The 24,664-nt window shown below is 39.5% G+C and overlaps 1 protein-coding gene across 5 annotated transcripts in view; it reads right to left on the bottom strand.

Annotated features, from left to right (window-relative positions):
• Positions 1-24,664, bottom strand: part of PLCB4 (phospholipase C beta 4) — a 411,772-nt gene that overhangs the window by 236,533 nt on the left and 150,575 nt on the right. For all 5 annotated transcript variants that reach the window (XM_082358981.1, XM_082358984.1, XM_082358982.1 and 2 more), the window contains one exon: positions 17,857-17,915. The gene's annotated coding sequence lies outside the window, so the exon portion shown is untranslated. The remainder of the gene's footprint in view (positions 1-17,856; positions 17,916-24,664) is intronic.

Raw genomic sequence — 24,664 nt, 5'->3', positions numbered from 1 at the left:
ACTATAACTTCATAGTATAGTTTCAAGTCTGGGAGCATGATTCCTGCATTTCTATTTTTCTTTCTCAAAACTGCCTTGACTATTCAGGGTCTTTTGTGGCTCCCTACAAATTTTAGCAATTATTTGTTCTAGTTCTGTGAAAAATGTCATTCATATTTTGACAGGGATTGAACTGAATCTGTAGATTATTTTGGGTAGCATGAACATTTTAATGATATTTGATTCTTCCAATCCATGAGAACAACATATCTTTCCACTTATTTGTGTCATCTTCAATTTCTTTCCTAAATGTCCTATAGTTTCCCCACTGTCCTAAAGTCTTTTGCCTCCTGGGTTAAATTTATTCCTAGGTATTTTATTCTTTTTGGTGCAATTGTAAATGGGTTGTCTTCTTAATTTCTCTTTCTGATAATTTGTTATTAGTGTATAGAAATGTAACAGGTTTCTGTGTATTAATTTTGTATCCAGCAATTTTATTAAGTTCATTTATTAGTTCTAACAGAACTAGATTTAATAAATGGATTTCCTTCTAGTATAGTCTGGGTGCCCTTTATATTGCTGCTTTTTCACTGTGTCCCAGGGTGGGGGGTGGGGGGGTCGAGTCTGAACTTGGGCCCCTCAGCAATATCCCTCCCTACTGCAGGTTGCTGCTTCAGGGTAGGTGTTCTTATGGATACTGTGTCTCCATCTTTCCTACCTATTTCTCTGTGTCCTTCTACGTGCAGTAAGTGTTCAGTCAGCCCTCGGATCTTCTTCAAGAGAATTGCTCTGTTTGTAGGTGTAGACTCAACATGTCTGTGGGAGGAAGTGAGCTTAAGGTCTTCTTAAACTTGGACTGCTCTCCTATTCACTTCTTTATTATCTCTCTTCCTTTCTACCAGAAAGTATTCCTCTCTAAGATCACTGCTTTCTTCCAAGTGCTTAGAAAAATGTTTGGTACATGTTAGACATTTGATAAATACCTGATGAATGAATTAATTAATCACAGACATAAAACGCCAAAAAAATGACCATTTAGAAAACACTAATCAGGAGGGAATTAAAAAGTTTTTCTGGGTCAGCTTCTTTATCATTTAATATTATGGTATTAAAAATATGAAATCTGAAACCCATTTCTGAATTATCAAAACAAAACTAAAATGAAATACATTTTAGTCAATCCAAACAGACTACAATCTGACTAAGAAGCAAAACAAAAACTGCTTCCATTTTAGTATCACCAGCCTTTGACAACATAAATCACTGTCTCTAGCACTCTGGGGCATGAATGACATCTGGGAATTTAAAAATCCTTTGATGATAAAAGAAAAGAAGTTGCTCTTACTAAGTTACATCCAGCATTGAAGCCAAATAAACATATGACAAACATATTTTTCTCTCAGCTCTATCTTTTAAACAATCAGAGAGTGAACAAGCCAAAACAGGATTTTAACAGCAGGTTCTGCATGGTTAGATTGGACACTTCCACATGATTTTAAGGGACTGTTTGACTCTTGTACTTATATTCTTTTTTCCACTCTGGAACTTGTATAGTACACATAAAACATTTACCCACTTTTAAAGCACTCTGTTTTCATCAAACAATGAGAACTGATTGACATGAACATATGATCTATGAAACATAAACCCGATCTTTATTCCTCTGCACTGCATCAAACATTGAAAATGACTTATTAACTTCACCCAGCAGTAGCTAACATAGCTCAACTGTATAAATGAATTTCCCACACTTCTGGTAAAGAATTTCAAAAATCTGGTCCAATTAAAAAGATTTTGGCTTAGTCACATGGGCCAGATCTACATATGATGGAAAGTCTAAGCAGTTTACTTGTTCTTACGCTCTGTTTCTAACAATGGACAATTTAGAGACAACTAAATCTAAGAAAAAGCCTAGGCTAATGGTAACTTCTAGAAAGCTTTAATCTTTAACCTTTTCAAACATATGTCCCCTTTTGTTGATCAAAAAATTTTTCATGATATTGCCCTAATGTCATATATGTATTGAGAAACATGGACAACCCCCTCCCCCCCAAATAGCTCAATTTATTGAGGGTTACATTATATATAGTACAATGCACCCACGTAACTAGCACCACACTCAAGATATTGGAACCTTTTCCATCAACCCAAAAGTTCCTCCAGGCCCCTCTGCCATCCTCAACCCCACACCCTACCCAACACACATGCCAGCCACAAGCAATCATCTATCTACTTCCTGTCATGACAGATTAGATTGGCCGGTTTTGAACATCCTATAAATGAAATAACACAGCATGTATCCTTTTATGTATCACTTCTTTACACAGCAGGATGTTTCTGAGATTCACTCAAGTTGTTGTTTGTACCAGTAACTTGCTCCTTTTTCATTACTAAGCAGTATTCCATTGTATGCATACTTCATAATTTGTTTATCCATTAATGTGGTGGATACCTGTTTTCTTTCCAGTTTCTGTTATTATAACTAAAGCTGCTATGAACATTCATTTACAATCTTTGTGTGGATATATTTTCATTCTCTCAGGGAAAAAAACCTAGGAATGAAAATGCTAGAGGCATATGGTAAGTGTATGCTGAACTTTGTAAGAATCTGCCAAACAGTTCTGTGTGAATGCACTAAAAATATGTTTATTTTCCAGATATAAAACTTTAATATTGAACATTTCAGACTTTACACACCAGTTTCCTTTCTCTGCCCCACAAGATACCATCATGTTCTTCTGCATCTCCATGGAATTCAGTGTACGGAGCCATCTCACAATGAGCTAAGGAACAGCTGCTATACACAGCATGATTTTTTAATATGAAATACGGAACTAATTAGAAAGAGGATTCCCTTAACAGAGCCCCATGTGGGTACAAAGGACTAGTAAGTCGCGTGACAAGGAGATAACTCTCTTCTATGAGAGTTTATATGAAGCATATTCTTCCATATAAGGTGTTAGGTTTGAATTTTCTCAACAGTCTCTCTACATAAGACCCCAGAGATCCTGTTCTCCCGTTACAGCTTCATGAGGCCTGTCTCCATGAGATAACAGCTGGAGGTTTCCACTAGATTACCTTACTTCCAGAGGCTACATTCTAAGTAGGATAAGAGAAGAAAATTGAGCTATCACTCTGCATTCTCCTGACTGGGATCTCTCCCAGTGAACTGGCTGGACCAAGCCATGCAGGAAAGTAAGACACCCATGGTTGAAATAAATATTCTGATTAAACTATTCATCCCAATTTGGGAATAAAGAACCACCACTCATAAATAAATGCCCTAGTGATTCCTTTCCAGGTTGTTATTTTCTGATTATGAACACAGGCAAGTCTATTATGAATATAAAATATAACAGGCCACAGAATTTGCATAGTTAAATAATCCTTCTCTCAAAGCCATTCACCCGAAAGGGTACATTTCCCCATCTCTTAAATCTGGGCTGGTCTGTGACTTCCTTTGACAAACAGAGTGTGGAAGAAATGATGGTATGGCTTTTGTACTCATTCACACTCTCTCTTTTGCTCTTTCTCTCTCTCTTTGAAACCCAAACTGGCCTGCTAGAAGGCAAGAAACACATAGAGGAGAAATAAGCCATCCCAGCTAAGGCCATTCTTGACCAGCCAGCCCTCAGTATACCCAACAGTTGACCAGAGATACTTAAGTGAGCTCAGTTGAGATCGGTAGAACTTTCCAGCTAAGGGCAGTCCAAACTGACAATCCACTCAATTGTGAGCTAAATAAATGGTTGGTGGTTTAAGCCAGGACATTTCTGGGGTAGTCTGTTATGCAGCAAAAGCTAACTGATACACTAATCAGCTAGGGAAATAGTTTCTTTCCCATTAGCAGTGCATAGAGTCCCCTCCTACAACTTCTCCTTATTCCCCATGGCCCTGACTTTTGACCCACTTTTCTGGCTCTTATTTCCTACTTATCTATGTTCTCCTTTACCCCTATGCTGCCTGGTTTGGGCTGAACTGTGTCTCCTCCAAAATTCGTATGTTGAAGCCTTAACTCCCAGTACCTCACAATGTGACTGTATTTGGGGATAAGGCCTTTAAAGAGGTAATTAAATTAGAAATAGGCTCTTAGGATGGGCCCTCATCCAATCTGACTGGTATCCTTATAAGAAGAGAAAATTTGGACACACAGACAGACACCAGGGATGTGTGTGCACAGAGAAAAGATTACATGAGGATACAGCAAAAAAATGGCCATCTTCAAGCAAAGGAGAAAAGCCTTAGTAGAAACCATACCTGATGACACCTTGATCTTGGACTCTCAGCCTCCAGAACTGTAAGAAAGTAAATTTCTGTTGTTAAAGCCACCCGGTCTGTGATATTTTGTTATGGCAGATCTAGCAGACTAACACACTGCCTATGGGAGAAAAGTGTACAATAAATTTCCCAGCTTTTTTCCCTGACAATCACTCTGATAATTCCTGTCTTAATCAAGGCAGGAAACCCTTCAAAAAAAGTCTTGACCCACTCCTGGCACATATCCAAAGAAAATGAAAACACTAATTCAAAAAGATACATGCACCCCAATGTTCATAGCAGCATTATCTACACTAGCTAAGATATGGAAGCAAACTAAGTGTCCATTGACAGATGAATGGATAAAGAAGATGTGGTGTGTGTGTATGTGTGTGTGTGTGTGTATACAATCAACTACTACTCAGCCATAAAAAAGAAATTTTGCCATTTGCAACAACATGGATGAACCTGGAGGGTATTACACTTGGTGAAATAAGTCAGAGAAAGAAAAATACTGTGTGTTATCACTTACATGTGGAATCTAAAAAATAAAACAAATGAATGAACATATCAAAATAGAAACAGATTCACAGATATAGAGAAAAAACTAGTTGCTACCAGCGGAGAGAGGAGTAGAGGGAGGGGCAAGACAGGTAAAGGGGTACAAACTACTATGTACAAAATTAAAAAGCTGAAAGGATATATTGCACAGAACAGGGAATATAGCCAATATTTTACAATAACTTTATTTTTTTAATTAAAAGAAATTTTTTTTTTTTTGGCTGCATTGGGTCTTTGTTGCTGCGTGCAGGCTTTTCTCTGGTTACAGAGAGCGGGGGCTACTCTTCGTTGAGGTGCGTAGGCTTCTCACTGCAGTGGCTTCTCTTGTTGCAGAGCATGGGCTCTAGGCACGTGGGCTTCAGTAGTTGTGGTACACAGGCTCAGTAGTTGTGGCTCGCAGGCTCTAGAGGTCAGGCTCAGTAGCTGTAGCGCACAGGTTTAGTTGCTCCGCAGCATGTGGGATCTTCCCAGACCAGGGCTCGAACCTGTGTCCCCTGCATTGGCAGGTGGATTCTTAACCACTGCACCACCAGGGAAGCCCTACAACAACTTTAAATGGAGTATAATCTATAAAGACTGGAATCACTGTGCTGTACACCTGAAACTAATATAATATCACAAATCAACTATATTTCAATTTTTTAAAAAATTAGGTAAACAGAAATTTTAAAAGAAAAAAGTTTTAAACATGAAGAATCCATATTTGTTGTAAAATAAATTTTTTAGATAACAAGTAAAGTAACATATAAGCTCGCCACTTTGGGGAGAGAAATATAAAATAAATTAAGGAAGTAACATTTCCACCTCCATGCCATCCTGAGAGGGGATCCCTGCTGACATCTGGTAGGTCTTCTTGCAGTGTGAACTTTAGCTCCTGCACTTCCCCACCGAATGGTAACCTCCCTGAAAGGCAGTGAGCACAGGCAGGGGACATAGGCCCTTTTGCAGGTGGCACAGCATCCTAAAGCCCTTCCTTTGTTTGCAGAATTTCTGGGTCTGTCTTAGCAGCTGAAAATGGCAGACAGTTACTCTCATAACTGATTTGAAAGCACACATCTAAGTAGAGGAGTTTATTGTTGTACCTGTTTAATGGGATTTTACTATTGCTAGCCCTTCCGCTCCCATAGGAAATGCAGGATCACAGTGAATGCATCAGACAGCAGGCGACAGTCTACACTTATCCCAGAAATCCTAGCCAAGGGCTTCTCCATGGAGCAAACTGTCAGAACCACCCTTTGGTATATTTAATAAAAATAATGACTCTCAATAATTAAGCACTTATTGTGTGTCAGGCACCCTGTAAGAGCATGGGGTAGGTGTTGGTGGTAGTTTGTTTGTCTGTATCAGATGAGAACTGTATCCTCACAGCAATGCTATAAGCTCCTGCCAAACCCTGAAGACCAAGCTATACTGACCACAGTCAATGATGAGTTCTGGTTGGTCCCAGAGTCAGGTCTGGTGACACTTGTTGTCCCTCAAGTATCGGCTTCTCAGTTCTCACAGACAAGGGCTCCCACCTGGTCCTCTACCCAGGGGTGACTATACTTCTAGATGTTCCTGTTCAGTGCATAAAGGTCCCAGGAGCCGTAGTATACGTGTCTCCCCAAACTTCTTCTCCTAACCTAGCTGGGAAGGTAAGAAAAGCCCTTGTTTCACCTACACAGAAAAAAGCCTCTTTCAGGAGGCCCTGCCCAGGCCCAGAAGTTATCTCCTACACTCATAGGTGGCCCTGGGTCCTTTGCCTTAATCAATTTCCTGCTACTTGTTTAATCAGTCTCATCTAAGTAGTTCTCCCTGTACAGTTATTTGGATGTTTTCATTCACTGCTCAAGTGTTTAATACATATACACGCATATACACAAACACATATGTAGCTGTTTCCTACTCTGTTCTAATGAGGGTCAGGTAGAAAACACATGTGTCTCTTCCCATCCTCAAAGTGTCTAGGGGCTAAAGCAACTTTCTCTCATCTCCCAGGAACCATCTTTCAGCTTGAATTAGATGAGGACTCTAAGGCCATCTGGAAATGGTTAAAGAATAGTTGCTAAGCATTTACAGATAAGAGTTATTTACAAAAGGAAAAACCTACACAGTCCCCACTACTCTCAAAGGAATGGACCAGAGGTCAAATATATTGGAAAAAAATGTGACTTATCCCAGCAACCAATCCCGGCAAAATCACCTGTCTTCCTCCTCACTCTCTCTCCACCTTCTGACTTCTTCCTGATTTTGATGCCTATGTCACAGCTTTCCCTTATATAAGAGAAGGGTTTGTTTTTTTTTTTAATTGTCTACATAATTGAAGACAATGACTAACACAACTGAACACACGCATAAACCAGAGAACAGTACTAGTCATCACAACAAATGGGGAAGGTCACATGTTTGCTCTTTCCCGAAAGGCTCCCTTGGAATTCTTTTGTTTTCATTTGTTACAAGAATAAACTCAGTATATATTTATTTAATAAAAAATAATCTATTAAATAATACATTATACACTGCAATATTCAGCTTCTTTTTAAAAAAATAACCAAGATATCCTTATATGATGCTTACGATATCCACTTTTTCTTAGGTGTTCAAAGGTAAACTTCACCTTTGCAGTTGTGTAGGTCACAATCTAGGACGGTTGACTGGTCTCTCTGCTCAGTGTCCACAAGGCTAAGATCAGGATGCTGGCAGGGCTGAATTCCTTTTCAGAGTCTCTAGGAGAACATTCACTTCTAAGCTCATTCAGTTTGCTGGCAGAATTTGGTTCTCTGTGCTTGTAGGACTGAGGTCCTGATTTCCTTGCATGCTGTTGGCTGGGGTTGTTCTAGGCTTTTAGAGGCCATCCCTATCCCTTGGCTCATCTTTCTCCATCTTCAAAGCCAGCAATGACACGTGGAGTCTTTCTCATTCTTCTACTCTCTCTGACCTCTCCCTCCCTTGGAATTCTAACAAGTGGCTTTAACCCAACAGCCTGTGCAGTGGCTTTGCTTTGAATACTACAACACTGTTCTCATCACGGTTCTGAGGGAGTGACCTTAAGCAAGAGAAGTGTTTGGAGTCCAGTGCACCTATAATAAACTACCATGCAACTATATGATTATTCACTGGGTTGCTGCTTTCTCTTGAGGTGCAGTACCACAGTTCCAGAATCACTACAGGACAAAATGATAATAAAAGCAAAAGGAGGAGGAGCCCTGAATAGCCAAAATAATACTAGAAAAGAAGAACAAAGTTGAAAGACTCATACTTGATGATTTTAAAACTTACTACAAAGACATGGGAATCCAAACAATGTGGTACTGGGAAAAGGACAGGCATATAGAACAATGGAGTAGAATTGAGAGTCAAGAAATAAACTTATACATCATGGTCAATTGATTGACAAGGATGCCAAGATCATTCAATGGGGAAAGAACAATTTCTTCAATAAATGGTGCTGGGACAACTGGATATCCACATGCAAAAGAATGAAGTTGAATCCCTACCTCACATCAAAGTCAAAAATTAACTCAAAATGAATTAATACATAAATATGAGCTTAAAACCACAAAACTCTTAGAAGAAAATACAGGGGTAAATCTTCCTAACTTTGGGTTTGGCAATGGATTCTTATATTTGACATGCAAGCAAAAGCAACAATAATAAAAAATAGGGAAATTCAACTTCATCAAAATTAAAAACTTGTGTGCATTAAAAGACATTATCAAGAAAGTGAAAAGACAATCTATAAAATGAGAGGTCTCTGCCAGTCATATACCTGATAAAGATCAAGTATCCAGAATATATTAAAAAAAAAAACTTTTCCAATATAATAACAAAAAGGCAATCAACCCACTTAAAAAATGGGTAAACAACTTGAACGGACATTTCTCCAAAGAAGGTATACAAACAGCCAACAACCACATGAAGAGATGCACATCATTAGTCAACAGGGAATGCAAATCAAAACCACATGTTGTACCATTTCATACTCATTAGACGGCTTTAATAAAAAGAAAAAGAAAATAAGTGTTGGCAAGGATGTGGAGAAACTGGAACTCAAGTACATTGCTGGTGGGAATGAAAAATGGTGCAGCTACTGTGGAGAACAGTTTTGTAATTCATCAAAAAGTTAAACATAGGGACTTACCTGGTGGCACAGTGGTTAAGAATCCACCTGCCAATGCAGGGGACGTGGGTTTGAGCCCTGGTCCAGGAAGATCCCATATGTCATGGAGCAACTAAGCCCATGTGCCACAACTAGTGAGCCTGCGTGCCACAACTACTGAAGCCTGTACACCTAGAGCCTGTGCTCCGCAACAAGAGAAGCCACCACAGTGAGAAGCCCGTGCACCACAATGAAGAGTAACCCTCACTCACCTCAACTAGAGAAAGCCCGCACGCAGCAACAAAGACCAAACACAGCCAAAAATAAAAAAATAAAATAAATTTATCAAAAAAAAAAAGTTAAACATAGAATTAGTATATGACCCAGCAATTCCACTCCTAGGTACATCCTCAAAACAACTGAAAAGAAGGACTCAAATACACGTATACACATGTTCATAGCAGCACTATTCACAATAGCCAAAAGATGAAAACAGCCCAAATGTCCATTAATGGATGAATGGATAAATGAATTGTGGTATATACATACAATGGACATTATTATTCAGCTATAAAAAGGGATGAAACACTGACACATGCTATAACATGGAAGACTCTTAAAAACTTTACGCCTAGTGAAAAAAAGCAAAGGTCAAGGGTTGTATGGTTCCATTTATATGAAATATCCAAAATAGGTAAATCCATAGAGATGGAAAGCAGATTGGCTGTTGCCACGGGTTGAGGAAGGGTAAAGTGGGGAGCAACTGCTTAATGGGTAGGGGCTTCTTTGGGGGTGATGAAAATTTTTAGAATTAGGTAGAGGTAGTGGTTGCACAAGTTTGTGGATGTGCTAAAGGACACTGCATGGCTCACTTTAAAATGGTTAATTTTTGTTATGTGAATTTCACTTCATGTTTTTTAAAAAGGCAGAAGGAAGAAGAAAGACAAGGCAGGCAAAGCAGCGCAGGTTTTTAGCTAAGACCAAAGCCTTGGGAACAGCAGAAATAAGCACCAGGAGGGGCACGGGTGCCAGCAGATGTGCTCAGAGGAAAGACGCAGAGATGGCATGAACAAAGGAAAAGGAGGTGGTTCAATCCGGGGATGGTGTCCTAACAGAAGAGTCTAGAATCCACAGAAATGGCCCTTTGTAAAGTCCCTGAAGGCAGGGCACCATGAGGACCACGAGGTAGAAGTTTCTTAAAGGAAGGACAATGTGGTACCTGAAGCTCCTCAAGGTCAATCCTTTGCAGACTCTTCATTCCTTTACATTTGTACAAGAGAAAGAGCAGAGGGTTACCAAGGAGAAGAAAGAGGCGAATTAACATCTCCAATGCCAGGGAGTTAAATTGGATTTGCTTTTTTTTTTTTTTCTCGCTTTTACAGAAACAGACAAAACAACGGGAACATTTTCATTGTAAGGGGAAAAGATCCATATTTCAGGTCTGAAAAAGATTCAGGGTGCCCAATTCAAAATAGGAGAGTATGTAACATGTGTGGGGACATGAAATTCTATCTTTGGAATAAGTTCTTGCTGTCACAACCACACAAAGGCTCTTGGGAAATGTCATACAAAGAAGAAAGTAGTTTGGAGCCTTACAAACATCCCTGGGAAAGAAAAATGGGAAGGTACATATTATCTACAGTAAGACAGGTCCTACGTATGCAACATCTCCTTGTAAAGACTTTCAAAATTCAGTGAAATTGGTGACGCTGTGCTCACTTTCCAGATGGGAAAACCAAGCCCCAGGCTTCAGAGCTCACATTCTTCCTCCTACAGCATAATGCATTGAGCCAGGTGATAAATTATAAAAGTCACCAGGAGCAACCTCCAGTTTTCCAGTACACTTCTAATTGCTTGGAGAAGTGGGTGTGACTTTCATTTTTCTATTAGCTCAGTAAGGGCTCTCAAACATCTCCAATGAGAAAATGCACTGCATCTATCCAAATTCCATACTGCTGTATTATCATTTGAGGAGTATACAAAATACTACCATTGCATCAGTTTCTTGCTGCTTATTTTTTATAAGAGTAGTGCCTTCTCTCTGCTCCCTGCATGCCCACTGTAAAAGCACATGGCCTGCAGCCATACGGGAAGGGTCAGTAGATCACATCAGCACTTTTACCGGCAGAGCCACTGGAGTCCTACTCAAACTGCTCTCTTCCTGCGTGTGTGACACTTGATTTCCCCCACAGGCTACAAAGTATGGCAAGGAACGAAGCAGCTGATCTGCAAGGTGGTCACTGCCCAAGGTCACCGGCTGGTTCCTTTCCTGGGAGGCTTTATTTTAGCCCTCAGGCCTCAGCAAGCTGCCCTTTCCCACCTGAGGACAGTGAAGATACAATGCCTGCTCCTCTGTTCATTTCAAAAAAGTAGGCAAGGACTTTTCAAATGCAACAATTTCAACATTTTATTGACAAATCCAAAAAAAAAAATGATAAAATAAAAAGGATCCGGGAACTAAACTGGATTTATTTTTTTCTCCCTTTTATAGAAACAGACCAAACAACGCAAACCTTTCCATTGTACGGGGGAAAAAAATCCACGTTTCAGATCTGGAAAAGATTCAGGCTGCCCAATTCAAAATAGGGGAGTGTGGAACACATGTGGAGACGAGAAATTCTGTCTTTGGAATAAGAAGTTCCTGCTGACACAACCACACAAGGGCTCTTGGGAAATGTCACACAAAAGCAATTTTAATGTCATGATGATTTCAAAAATAGCATACTCACAAGCTTCATGTGAAAAGCCTGGTTGAAGAAACTAAAAAATATAAGGGCAACAGCTAAAATTTTCTATACTGGACTGTTAGACCTTTTCCAGTTTCTTCAAATCTTTCAGGAAACAAGAAAGGACAAATAACTTTGCTAATATAAACTTCTGAAATTTTCTTTGGCCTGAAAAACAGGATAAGCCTTCAGCATCTACTGAAGTAGAAAACTGACATTATTTTCCCAAAGGTATCACACTATAATTGCATGGTTTATGCTTTTCTTCTCTAGTATTTTATTTTAAAAATAAAGAAAAGTTGAAAGTTCTTTTTTTTTTTTTTTACAGTGAACAACCATATTCCCACCACCTAGCTTTTTTGAATATCTAGCCTTTTATCCAGGTCTCTCACCATCAATTCTTTTTTTTTTTTTTAAATGTATTTCACAGTAAATACGTTGCAGAGTTCAATACACTTTACCTCTAAACTCTTATACTGCTGGCATTTTAAATCTTTTCTAGTTAAAAGTTGTGACTCAGCAAGAGGAAAGAGGGAGAAGAAAGTAAGTGAAAGCTCATCACACGCCTAGTTTCAAGCCCCACATTCAGATAAATTTGAGATTCTGGCAAAGGATGGAGATCTTCCTATGAAAACTGGGAGGAACAGGATTTGGCAGAATTCTGGCCTTGGCAATGGTTAGGAAAGTTATCTTACAAAAGTCATGGTGCTGGCCCCATACCCTTCTTCCATCCTTCTAATCACCTCGGGAAAAGAAGTCCAGATGGCCATGGAGACCAAGAAATGGAGCAACAGAGAGCCACCCTAGAAATGGAAAGATTGTGAGAAAAACCCTGCCGTTGTCCCAGGTGGAAAATTCCCTCTTATGGAGAGGACATCCCTACGTGGTAGAGGGGTGTCCTTCTGGCAAAGGGTGTAATGGGTTAGAAAATTCTTCCTTCTCTTTGGTTTTGCTCTCATCTCTCAATTATTCCACAAATCAAGAAAAGGAGGAGAACATTTGAGGCTGGGCCATGCCCACACCTTGGGGATGCCTCTAATAGTAAAGATTAAGTGAAGATAATAAAAAGTGGATGGCAGGCCAGTACTGACCAGTCACTGTCTAAACAGAAGACTTCAGATTGTCTTAAGGGCTGCCCAGTCTAGCTTACCAGGTAAGGGAGGGAAAAGGAGCCACTGTGCAGAAGTGTACCCAGGAATGAATGGTGTGTTCACGCGAGAACATGCCCAGAGTATGGCTACAGGGGGCAAGGTCCGTACAGCAGTGGCATTGGAGAGGGCCCCTGTGGCAGAAGTTCTTCCAACATTCTCTTCATACAATATGACTTTAACACTCTCCCACTGGGAGGTGGGTATTTATGTCTCCTTCCCTTGAAACTGGACAGACTTGTGACTCACCAGTAACCAAATAATGTGATGGAAATGATGCAGCATGATTGTTAAGGCTACGTCATAAAGAAGATCTGCGTCTCACTTGTCAGGAGGAATAATCACACTGGAGCCCACGTAAGCAGTCCAGCTGCCCTGAAGCCACCATGCTGTGAGGAAGCCCACAGTTTCCCATGAAGAGAGACATTATGGAGAATCCTGAGACTATATGGAGAGAGAGCGCCCAGCCAGCTTCCAGCTGCTCCAGCCTCTTGTTCTTTCAGCTTCAGATGCCATTTGAATGCAACTACCTGAGGGACCCCAAGCCAGAACAGCACAACGAAGCCCTTCTGGAACCCCTGACCCACAGAAAATGTGAGAGGTGAAAAGGTGGCTGCTTTTGTTTCAAGCCACTACATTTTGGAGTGATTCCTTACACCACAATAAATAACTAAAACAGACCCCAGCATATAAACTGGGTCCTGATGATGCCTCACTTCATACGCTGCACAATCCAAGTCTTCAAACCTGGTATCAAACTAGCCACTACCTACCTTTCTTATTGTGTAGTTAGTACTTCAGCCTCATCAGTTTACATGCAAGTACCCAAACTCTTCCAGAACCTTCTCCCGCAACACATTATATACATACATATATAACTTTTTTCCACTGCCTAAGATGCCCTCTTTTCCTTTTCAAAATCTTTCTACATTCTACCCTTCATTCAAGACCCAGTTTCTTCCAAAAAGTGACCCTATAATTCTGCACTCCTTAAGGTTATCAGTGATATCATAGCTGCCAAACCCAATCATTTTAATCATAATTCATGCCTACAGGGCATTAAGTCCCAAATGGAAGCAGCAATGGCTCATCAAGGACAGATCAGCTCACTTTCTTTGGACAACAATGCCACCTCACTTCTTTATTGAATGGGGTTACCAAGCTGGGAGATTCAAAAGTGCTGACAAAAAGTCTTATCTAAAGGAAGTAAGCCTCTTACTAGAGTTTTTCTATAACATTCTGAAGTTGCACTGTCCAATACAGTGCCATTGGCCAAAGGTGGTTTTGACCACCTGAAATAAGGCTAGTCTGAACTGAGATCTGTTGTAAATATGAAATATACACAGATGAAAATTCTTTTAAAAAAAGGTAAAATATAATTAATAATGTCGAATGTTGAAATGATAAGAATTAGGATATGCTGGGCTAAAATATATATTGTTAAAATTAATTTCAAGTGTGATCTTGGACTTCCCAGCCTCCAGTTCAGCCTGTTATCACAACCTCTTTTTTTTTCTTTTTAAATGAGGTTATAGGAAAATTTAAAATTTTTCATGCTGCTCACATGCTGTTTCTATTGGACCAAACGTCTGTGCTATACCGAGTTGAAGGTGCCCAAGGAAACACCATATATTTCCATAAAAGTTTTAGGAAAATACTTTTAAGGCAAAGGTGAAATGTTTGGATATAAAATTTAAAAGGATGGTTAAAAGGGGTGAGAATGAAAAATAACAGAGTTAATATTTATGCTTGGAAATGTTTCTAGCAAGAATAAGTGCCAACCATCCAGTCACACAGTATCCTTGCCTCTTTTTCAGGGCACTGAAATCATTATCCATGATGAAATTCATATAAGGAAAGCTTTGAAATTTCAGATTTTATTTATTTTTTAACCCTAATATATGTAGCAATTCTACTAACTGAAAATTACCTAGGTGTCTCACTCACTGAAAATTACCTAGGTGCAATCACTTTAGGACTTAGGTATTTGAAGCAGTAACTTAGGACCTATTCAAGGGAAGGAAATGAATTTATACAGCTTCCAAAAGTATGTAAACTTGCACCGGGAAAAGGCCTAAGGGATGAAAAATGTGCCTGCATGAGTGAGGAAGTGAGTGAGAGAACAGGTGTCTAGGTAGAGAAGACATTCCAGTGTCTTGTTCAGATATCACTGGGTACCTTTTAACTGTCCTGCGTGCCCACCTCCCAGCTTTTGTGTGTTTTGCTTCTAAAGATGGCACTTGCAAATTTCTTAAGAGGAACAGCCTTCAACTTCTAGAGCTGCTTCACCTGCAGATGCAGAGTGAAGTGCTCCCCAGTTTACAGCCCCTCTCCCACCAGCCCACAGCCAATGGCTGAGGCAGGGATGGGAAAGCCCAGCTCCTTACCTTGGGCAGAAGGAACAGATTCTCAGGAGCAATTACACTCCAGAGCTCCCCCAGGGATCAGGCTGAGGCAGAGACATTGCCCGAACCACCCCTCTGCTTGGCTCCCTCCTTCTCCCTTACCTTCCCCAACTCCCTAGTTCTCTTGGGAGCACTGCCTTAATGAAACACTTGTGTAAAAATCCCACCTCAGATCTGCTTAGGAAAGCCCAAGCCAAGAATCTTGTGATGTATGAATGGGCCCTAAGAAAATATGAAACCGGATTCTTATTGTTGTTTTTGTACCTCAGATAAGAGTTTCTATAACACTTAAGTATTTAAAATAACTGCACAGTTTAATAAGCAAGAAGTATATTTGTTCCTAAAGAGCATTGCAGCAGCCCTAGAGCAGAGGTCTTAGCCCTAGAAAAAAGATGCTAATAATGGCACAGCATATATATCTCCAGGTGTGAAAGAAGTTAAGGGTAGCGTGTAAGGCTCCAAAATAGAAGTAAAAATAAAGAGAAGTCAGCTTAAAGTTTGGTGAGCTTCATAACTGACATTGATGTTATCAATTCTGTACATAATCAATATTTAATAAAAACAATTTCAAGTCATTCAGAAGGCAAGAAAGCACCCCAACATTAGGTAAATTTCCCCCAAAAAAGAGTATACCTTCCAAACTGAAATAAAACAGGGCAGTAGGTATCAAGGGTTGTTTTCTTTCTTTTCATGAAAACTGAAGACAGCCTTTGGTTTAACTAAGTTAATAAATTCCTCTTTACGAAGAGTCATTCTGAAGCTAGAAATTTAAGAATGAAGATAATTCATCTCATTTTGTTTTCTATAAATATTTCCTATTTTAACACTGATAAAAGGCTAAGTTGAATGTCACATAAATAAGAGAAATCTAAAATACACCTTTTGCCATTACAGGGATTAAAATATATTCTGAATGCCTACTGTGGATGTAATAGTCCTAAAAAACCCACTTAGAACTAATGTACAGCCCACTGTTGGAACCATGGCAAAATAAAGCAGGCTTTCAAGATGAAACCAGAAAGGTTCAGATGCCAGGGTCTAGATAGTCCCCATTTTAAATACGGGAAGACATTATAAAAGAACCCGATTTCACTGCAATATAAAAAAATACTCATCATAAAAGGTATCCAACAATTGAATGTTGCTAGAGTGGGATGTTTTTAGTTTTAGGAGAGGATAGCATGAAATACACAAGAATTCTCTCTTTGGGAAAAGGGCAAGCCTAACACAAAGATAACAATCAAACAACCTGGTGACATGTGGGACACCAGGTCCAATCAAGTCCTAACAGGTGTGGGGATGGAAGAGTAGCCCACATACTATGTTAGCTGTCCCAGGACCCAATGCCATCTAAAGTCTTTGTAAAATCAAATGTATGGCATTTATACCACTTAATACAGAGGAAATCATTCTTGGAACTTACAATATAGAACAAATAACTTCTAAGCTCTGTTCTTTTTTTTTTCTTTTGGACTCTTAAATCAAGTGTTTATTTTCACTAAGTACCTAATTCTTCATAGGGACAATTTATAATCCAGCTGATAAACAATGACTTATTTTTTTAAGGATAATAAAACTATTGTACAGAGAAAGTGGATAGTCCAGAAAAACATTTTTTTAAAAAAAGAATAAAAAGCAGACATTGTGTCTACACTGATTTAAAGTTCCTACTGAATTATTCAGCACCCCTTACTCCGATTTGCCTGCTAAGACATGGTTTATGAGTCATCCATGGGGAACAGTAAAATATACTGCACTTGACTAAAAATAAGTAGGAACATTTAATAATAAATCTACTTTCTTGATAGCCTTGGGTCATCATTAAATACTGATCACTTGGAGAAGTGTTGGATTGTGTGATTCTTCCCTCCCCTCACAGAAAGGCCAGAAGAAAATCAGCCACGGGCCTTGCCAGAAGATGATGGAATATCTGACATGACATGAAACACAGAGAAGAAAATAATATTGATTTTAAATGCCTGGAACCTGGAGTTCACTTATCGAGATGAACAGCAAAGTTGCTGGTTATCTTTTCCACTATACAAAATTTTCCAAATTTTTTACTTATGACACCAAGTAGAAAATAGCAATTTGACAAAGGGGTCAGAAAAGAACATTTGCTAGGATTCTGCCTCTTGAATAAAGCATAGGCAAGTTATTGTTTATAAATAAAAAGAACTGTGCATATATATTTTCGATTTCCATTTTAGCGTTTCTTTAAAGATTTGTAAAATGGAACTTTAGAGGAACATTGGAAGGATTTAATTACATCATCCTTATAGGTAGTTGCCATAAAATGGAGGGTGGACTCCAACTGACAATGATTTTTCCCATCTGTGAGAATCTTCTTAAACAAAATGTGCATAAGATTAAAAACAAGTCGCATACATTTCTCCTCAGAAAGAATTACAGAAAACAGTAACTTAATATCTGATGCTTACTAAATGCAGGCAATACTCCCACAGACGGCAAACAGAAAATCCAGCAGAAAATGAAGTACCAAAGGTTGGTGGAATGAATAAACTTGAATCTAGAAAATGCCAGGAGTTGAACACTCCACCACATCAAGGAAAACATCTGTGAATCAGTTCTGAGAGGCATTTCAGATGGGACATCAGTGTGAATGAAGGGATTCATTTTACAGACCGAAAGTTCTAGAACCCCACATCTAGCAACTTACCCACTGTGTGCAGAGTACTTACCAGATGGCTGGGGACTGACTGAAGGTGACGTCCACTTAGTCAAATCACAGCGCTGTCCTCTGTGGAGGAAGGACACAGATCAGAGAAAAATCAATGTGAAGGAAATTTAGAATTCTCACGGAAAGAAACAGCCCTTTGCACTTCAAAATCAAAACCTATTATATTCTTTAAAACACATGAGAAAGAGACATTAATAAATTAGTGACATTAGTTTCTAAATGGATGACAAAAACAGACAATCATCAAATCAGAAATCTTAGTGCTACACCCAGCCTATAGGGTTTATACACTCTCTCTACTAAGCTGCTGATCTACAATTCAACCCCTTAACCTATAAAAATAATTAAGCAGCAGTTGAACAACAACGATATCCAAAATGTTCTAGAAGTAGATATAATGATCTTTCCCTGATTGACAGTGAAACTGATAGTAATATTAAGAAATTTTTCAAAAAGAGCAGTGCTGAATAGGAAAGGTTTACAATGAAATTGCATCTATGTACAAATAGTCATTATTTTTTATGTGTGTTTTTGTATTGCCTTCATTAACAAGTTGTTATGTAGTTTTGGACTTGACATTGAATTTAGATTTCAAGATCTTTCCAAGATTTTGTGTTGGGTGGGGGAGTGGCATGGTTCCAGGTGGTGTCAGAAGTACATAGAAATAAGAGGAAGCCCATCTGCATTTGGAAAGAAGGTAGAGGCAGAAAAATTGGCAATTGAAATACGGGAAAATGCTGTCTGTAAAATCTGAAATGGGATTTTCCCAAGGTCATCATCTATTTATGGAGATGTCTACAGTAAAATCCACAAATGAAAAATACGTCATTACAAAAAAAAAAAAAAAAGCAGACTTGGGTCTACATAGACAGACATGGAAAAAAATTCTCAGGTCATAGTATTAATTTTTAAAAACTCAAGTAAGGTAGTAATACGTGTACTATGACCCCAGTGTGTTAAAACAAACCTCACTAATCTAGGTGTAAAAACACAGACATGAATATTGTTATATGCAGAGAACATATTTGAAGGGATAACAAGAAACTCAACTGTGCTGCCTCTGGAGAACTGGTACTGTACGGAGGTAAAAAGGGCCTTTGCATTTTAACCTAACATTGAACAATTATGCAATATTTTATCACAAAACATATTACTTTTACAATTAAAATTGAAAATACAAGAATCCAATTCATCTAAACTTCCTATGGAAATAAACATTCCATTTTAAGTATATAGAAATAGAGAATACACAGCATCATCTACACATACTTCACTGATTTATTTATTTATTTTATTATTATTATTTTTTTGGCCATGCTGTGAGACTTGTGGGATCTTAGTTCCCCAACTAGAAATCAAATCCAGGCTCCTCGCGGTGGAAGCATGGAGTCCTAACCACTGGACTGCCAGGGAATTCCCATTACTTCACTGTTTAGTAAATATGTACTATGACCCAGCTCTAAGCATGGATTGCATCATCATATTTAATCAACATAAAACCTCTAAAATGTTTGTACTGTGATTATTCCCATTTTATAGAAGAGAAAACTGAGAAGTTGGGTGTCTATTCAAGAATTACACAAAGCTGGCATGCAAACCCAGGCACCCTGACCAACGTTTAGCTTCCATGGTACTGCCCCCTCCATGGCATTTACCATAGTTTCAATATTACATTTATACTTGTAGTGATGTATTAATATGAGACTGTAAATTCCATGCAGACAGGGATCATGTGTGTATTAGAACCATGATGTATATCCCCAGCACCGAGATAGTGCCTCCCCACAACTTTGTTGAAAAGGAGATAATTAAGTGCCCCGCCTAGAGCTGGGAAGTTAAAAATGTTTTATGTCTCTTGAGACTGTAAAACAAGACGAGTTCCAAAAAACGTCACTGATTAATAAACCTGCTATACCATGCTCCTCGTTTTGAGAAACCACCTGCTACCCATGTCCTTCTGTAACCAAAGATTTAAATACTGGACACATTTTGCTTTCCTTCTATAGTTCCCTAAGTGACTATCCAGCATAAAACTGATGCATTGTTCCATAAGCCTTTCTGCTTCATGGCTAGGATATTGCAACATTTGGGAAAGCCAATGTTGAAATACTTAACTACATGGGACTTCCCTGGTGGAGCAGTGGATAAGAATCCGCCTGCCAACACAGGGGACACAGGTTCGATTCCTGGTCTGTTAAGATCTCACATGCTGTGGAGCAACTAAGCCCGTGCACCACAACTACTGAGCCTGTGCTCTAGAGCCCGCGAACCACAACTACTGAGCATGTGTTCCGCAACTACTGAAGCCCTTGTGCCGAGAGCCTGTGCTCCACAACAAGAGAAGCTACCGCAGTGAGAAGCCCACGCACTGCAATGAAGAGTACCCCCGCTCGCCACAACTAGAACTATTATAACTTAACAATAAAAAGACAAATAACTCAATTTAAAAATGGGTAAATAATCTGAATAGACATTTCCTCCCAGAAGATATACAAATACATAAAGAGATGTTCAACCATAAGAGAAAATTAAGTCAAAACCACAATGAGATACTACTTCACACCCACTAGGATAACTATAATCAGAAGACAGATTAGAAAAAGTGTTAATGAGAATTTGGAGAAATCAGAACCCTCCTACATTGCTTGTGGGAATATAAAATGCTTCAGCTGCTTTGGAAAACAGCCTGGCAATTCCTCAACTGGTTAAACATAGAATTACCATATGGCTCAGTAATTCTGTTCCTAGTTATGTACCGAAGAGAAATGAAAATACGTGTCCACAAACAAAAAATTTTTATGTACTTTTTTCGTGGCAGCATTATTTATAATAGCCAGAAGGTGGAAATAATCCCAATGTCCATCAACTGATGAATGGATTAAAAAATGTGATATATCCATACAATAGACTGTTATTCAGCAATAAAAAGAATGCAACATGGATACATGTGACAACATGGACGAACCTTAAAAAAAATTATACTAAATGAAAGAAGCCACACACAAAGGCCACATATTATGTGACTCCAGGTATATGAAATGTGCAGAATAAGCAAATCCACAGAGATAGAGAGCAGATTAGTGGTTGTGCAGGACTGGAGGGGCAGAGAAGGCGGGGAGTGGACGCTCAGGGGTGTGGGATTTCTCTTTGGGGTGATGAAAATGTTCTGAGATTAGACTGTAGAAACGGTTGCACAACTTTGTGAATATACTAAAAACCACTAAATCATACATTGTGAGTGGGTGAATTTTATGTTTTGTAAATGATATTTCATTAAAGCAGTTTATAAAAAAGGTTATCTTTCAGTAAGTTTGCCAGTAAATATTAGTTGGCTTCTTTCCAAAATGACAAAATACTTACTTACACTCTCCAAGAAAACAGTAAGTAGTGAACATTTACATTTTTAAGAGACAAACTATTGTAATTATCCATGGGATTTCTTGTGATGGGAAATACATACAATTATATTTTACCTTTGCCAAAGAAGAGCGTATGCCTGCAAAGTACCACTAATGACAGATGCCACAGTGCTTGAGATATAGTCTTATTTCAAAGCAATGGGGAGCTTTAGCCAAGTGTGAAGTTTTTGTTTCTTAGTGGAGGGAAAAAAAACCTACAAATATCTGAGGCTTACATTACGAGGTCTAATTTTGAGAATCTATATACTGAACACAAAGGACTAGCATTCAATGCTCTTCCCAAGATATTCAATATTGAAATTTTGTTTTCAGGTGAAGAATAACTGGGCAAGACAATCAAAACAGAGATCATTTCACTGTGATCTGCTACTGAACATGGAAAATTATTGTTTTGCAAACAAACAGAATGTTAGAGAACAGTTATGTCAGTGAGTTTGTGCAGTGTAACCAACCACCTCAAACCTGTGTGGCTTAAATCAGTAAATATTTATTTTGGTTCACAAAATGATCTCAAGTTGGTGAGAATGGCAAGAGTGTAGATCCCACTGCACAAGCGCCTCTCAAGCCTCTGCTGTGTCACATGTGCTAACGTAGCATTGGGCAAAGCAAGCCACGTGGTCAGGCCCAGATTCAAAGGGTGGAGAGAGAGCCCCACTTCTTGATGGGAATTTGCACCCTTTAAGGGCATGGATACAGGGAGGGAAAGACTTGGTGGCCATCTTTACAATCTACCATAGTATCGTTTCCAAATGGGACACACTCCCACTGATGGCCCACAGATATTTTACAGTTTATTACAGTACAGTTTTTATTCATGGTACAGCTTACATGTAAAATATATGTATTTTACCACAGTACATGGAGAGAGAATGTACAGTGCATATACATTAATGCAACTTCTATTTATGGAAAATGATATCAGGTCTCTATTGAAATTAATCGTACCACTATAAATATACTAATGGCTATTTACTATAGTAACGTTATCATGTTACCAGTTATTTATCAGTTATCTTTTCTTTTTAAGTGAATATATTTAAGTGGAAAAGATGAGTAATAAGTTCAGGTGAAAGACAGATTTTGCCAAATCCATAGAAGTGGCTCAGGAATAACCCAAGTTTAGAAACCCATGGGGTAGGACAATGCTTCTGAAACTTAACATACACACAAATCGCCCAAGTTATCGGCAGATTCTGGTTGAGACCAGAGATTCTGCAGCTCTAACAAGCTCCCAGGAGGTGTTGATGTTGCTGGTTCTAGAGCACACCCTGAGCAGCAAGCACGTAGAAGGGCAGAAGCCTGGCTATCAGAGAAAGCCGAGAACAGTCATTTACCAGCCGTGTGGTCTTCAAGCAGCTGATTTCACCTCTCTGAGATCATTCCTCATCTGTAAGATGTAGGTAACGTTAACACCCATCTCAGAATCTCTCTCTCTCTCTCTCTCTCTCTCTCTCTCTCTCTCTATATATATATATATATATATATATAATATATAAATCACCTTGCTGTACCCTGAAACTAACACTATATTGTAAGTCAACTATAGTTATATTAAAAAAAAAAAAAGCAATAGGATCTTTGAAACTCATTTTGCCAAAGCAATCACATTTGATACTTTCACATAGAGTATGGACACGTTGACATCTCCTCAGAGCCACTCCACAAGCATATATTGAGCACCCCCTGTGGCCTGACACTGTCCTTGGCTCTGAGGACATGACAGTGACCAAGCAAGAGAAACCACTGTCCAAGCTGAGCTCACACCCCAAACCCTAAACTGCTCACATAACTCTCTCCTCTGAGTTGCACTGAAAGAGAGGCTGCCAAGGGCCTGACGTGGCCACATACATGTTTACACTTCCCTATGGTGATCTTTGAACATTTGAGCTGATTGTTAACACTTACATAATGGGAGATTTCATATAAAACATTGGAACCCCAGCCTCTCTTGGAAATCTGGAAGACTGGGCAACAGGGACCCAGAGAGCCGCCTGTACGCCAGTCACAGCTGAGAGGTGGCCGTTGCTCCTGAGAAGGTCTGGGTCTGCCAGGTCCCCCCAGCGCCCCCTCCTGATCACTTCCACCAGATGGCCCCTCACCCATGTTCTCTGGCTCTTCTCCCTGCACTGGGTTAGCGACCCCCCCCAAGATGAAATCACAGTCAGCAATGCTGACGAGCATGGAAAGAAGGGGAGTCCACCTTCCTAGTCTGTGTATTTTCCCTTTACCATCGTGCAATAAATGTCTAGCAAGGGAGCAATTTCATCATTCCTCTGCCCCTCCCTAAAGTCTAAAACTGCCAGTTTGAGAAACCATTCATTCTAAGCTCTGCCCAGAAAAGTTATAGCTCCTGGATCTGTCATTTACTGTGGCTAACTGGATCTAAAATGGTTAACTCTTTATAGGAGTTTATTATGAGTCATTTTATGAGTGTTATTTTTTTTCTCTAAATAATGGCGACGGCTTTGCAATTACCTCGCTACCTTCTTTTGCCTGGTTTCCCTCGTGCATTGGTTTTCTGTGGCTGCATCACAAAACTGCCACAAACTTCACAGCTTAAAACAACACAAATTTAGTAGCTCTTGGTACTTGGTCAGAAGTCTGGGTCCAGCTGCTGGGCTCTCTGTTGAACATCTTACAAGGCTAAAATCAAGGTCTCTGTAGGCTTCCTTCCTTTCTGGAGCCTGAGGAATGATCCACTTCCAAGTTCAGGCAGGTTGTTGGCCAGTTTCACTTCCTTACAGTCATAGGACTGGGGGCCGTTCCCGGCTGGCTGTCAGCAGGGGGCCAAGCCAAGCACCCAGATGCCACCTACACTCCTTGCCTCACAGCCCCACCTCTTCCAGGCCAGCAGCGGACAATCTCCCCTGCATGGAATCCCGCTCTCTCCTTGAATCTTTCTTTAGTCCCTACTAGAGACTCAGCTGACTAGGACAGGCCCACCAAAGAAAAGCTCATTCTGAAAGTCAGCTGCACCATCTAACATAACCTCATCACAGGAGTGACATCCATCAAGGTCATAGTCACCAGGGTAGGAGTCCTGGTCCCATACGAGAATTCTGTCTGCTATACCTAGTACCTAATTGCTGCATGCATTTGTTGTCTGTATGCATTTATTTTTTTTTTCTCAGGTTGGGAACTGACATCATGTCACAAGGAAGGCTAACTGGCCAACAGACAGGATGCATGGAAGTTAAACCCAGCGAGTAGCTTTGTAACAGTTCTCCCATTCATCACTAGAGTAGCTAATGCTCTAACCCTAAGAATGCATGTACTCTGCCAACTTCCAGATGTATATGAGATGTTTCCCTTCTTGAACTTAAACTGACCTTATGAAATTAGATGTGTAGAAAATTGATATTCTGAAGGAGAAGGAGGGGGAGAAGAAGG

This window comes from Balaenoptera borealis, assembly GCF_965194805.1.
Source record: "Balaenoptera borealis genome assembly, chromosome: 16".
NCBI classification, from domain to species: domain Eukaryota; kingdom Metazoa; phylum Chordata; class Mammalia; order Artiodactyla; family Balaenopteridae; genus Balaenoptera; species Balaenoptera borealis.
This window is presented reverse-complemented; position numbering and strand designations above follow the sequence as displayed.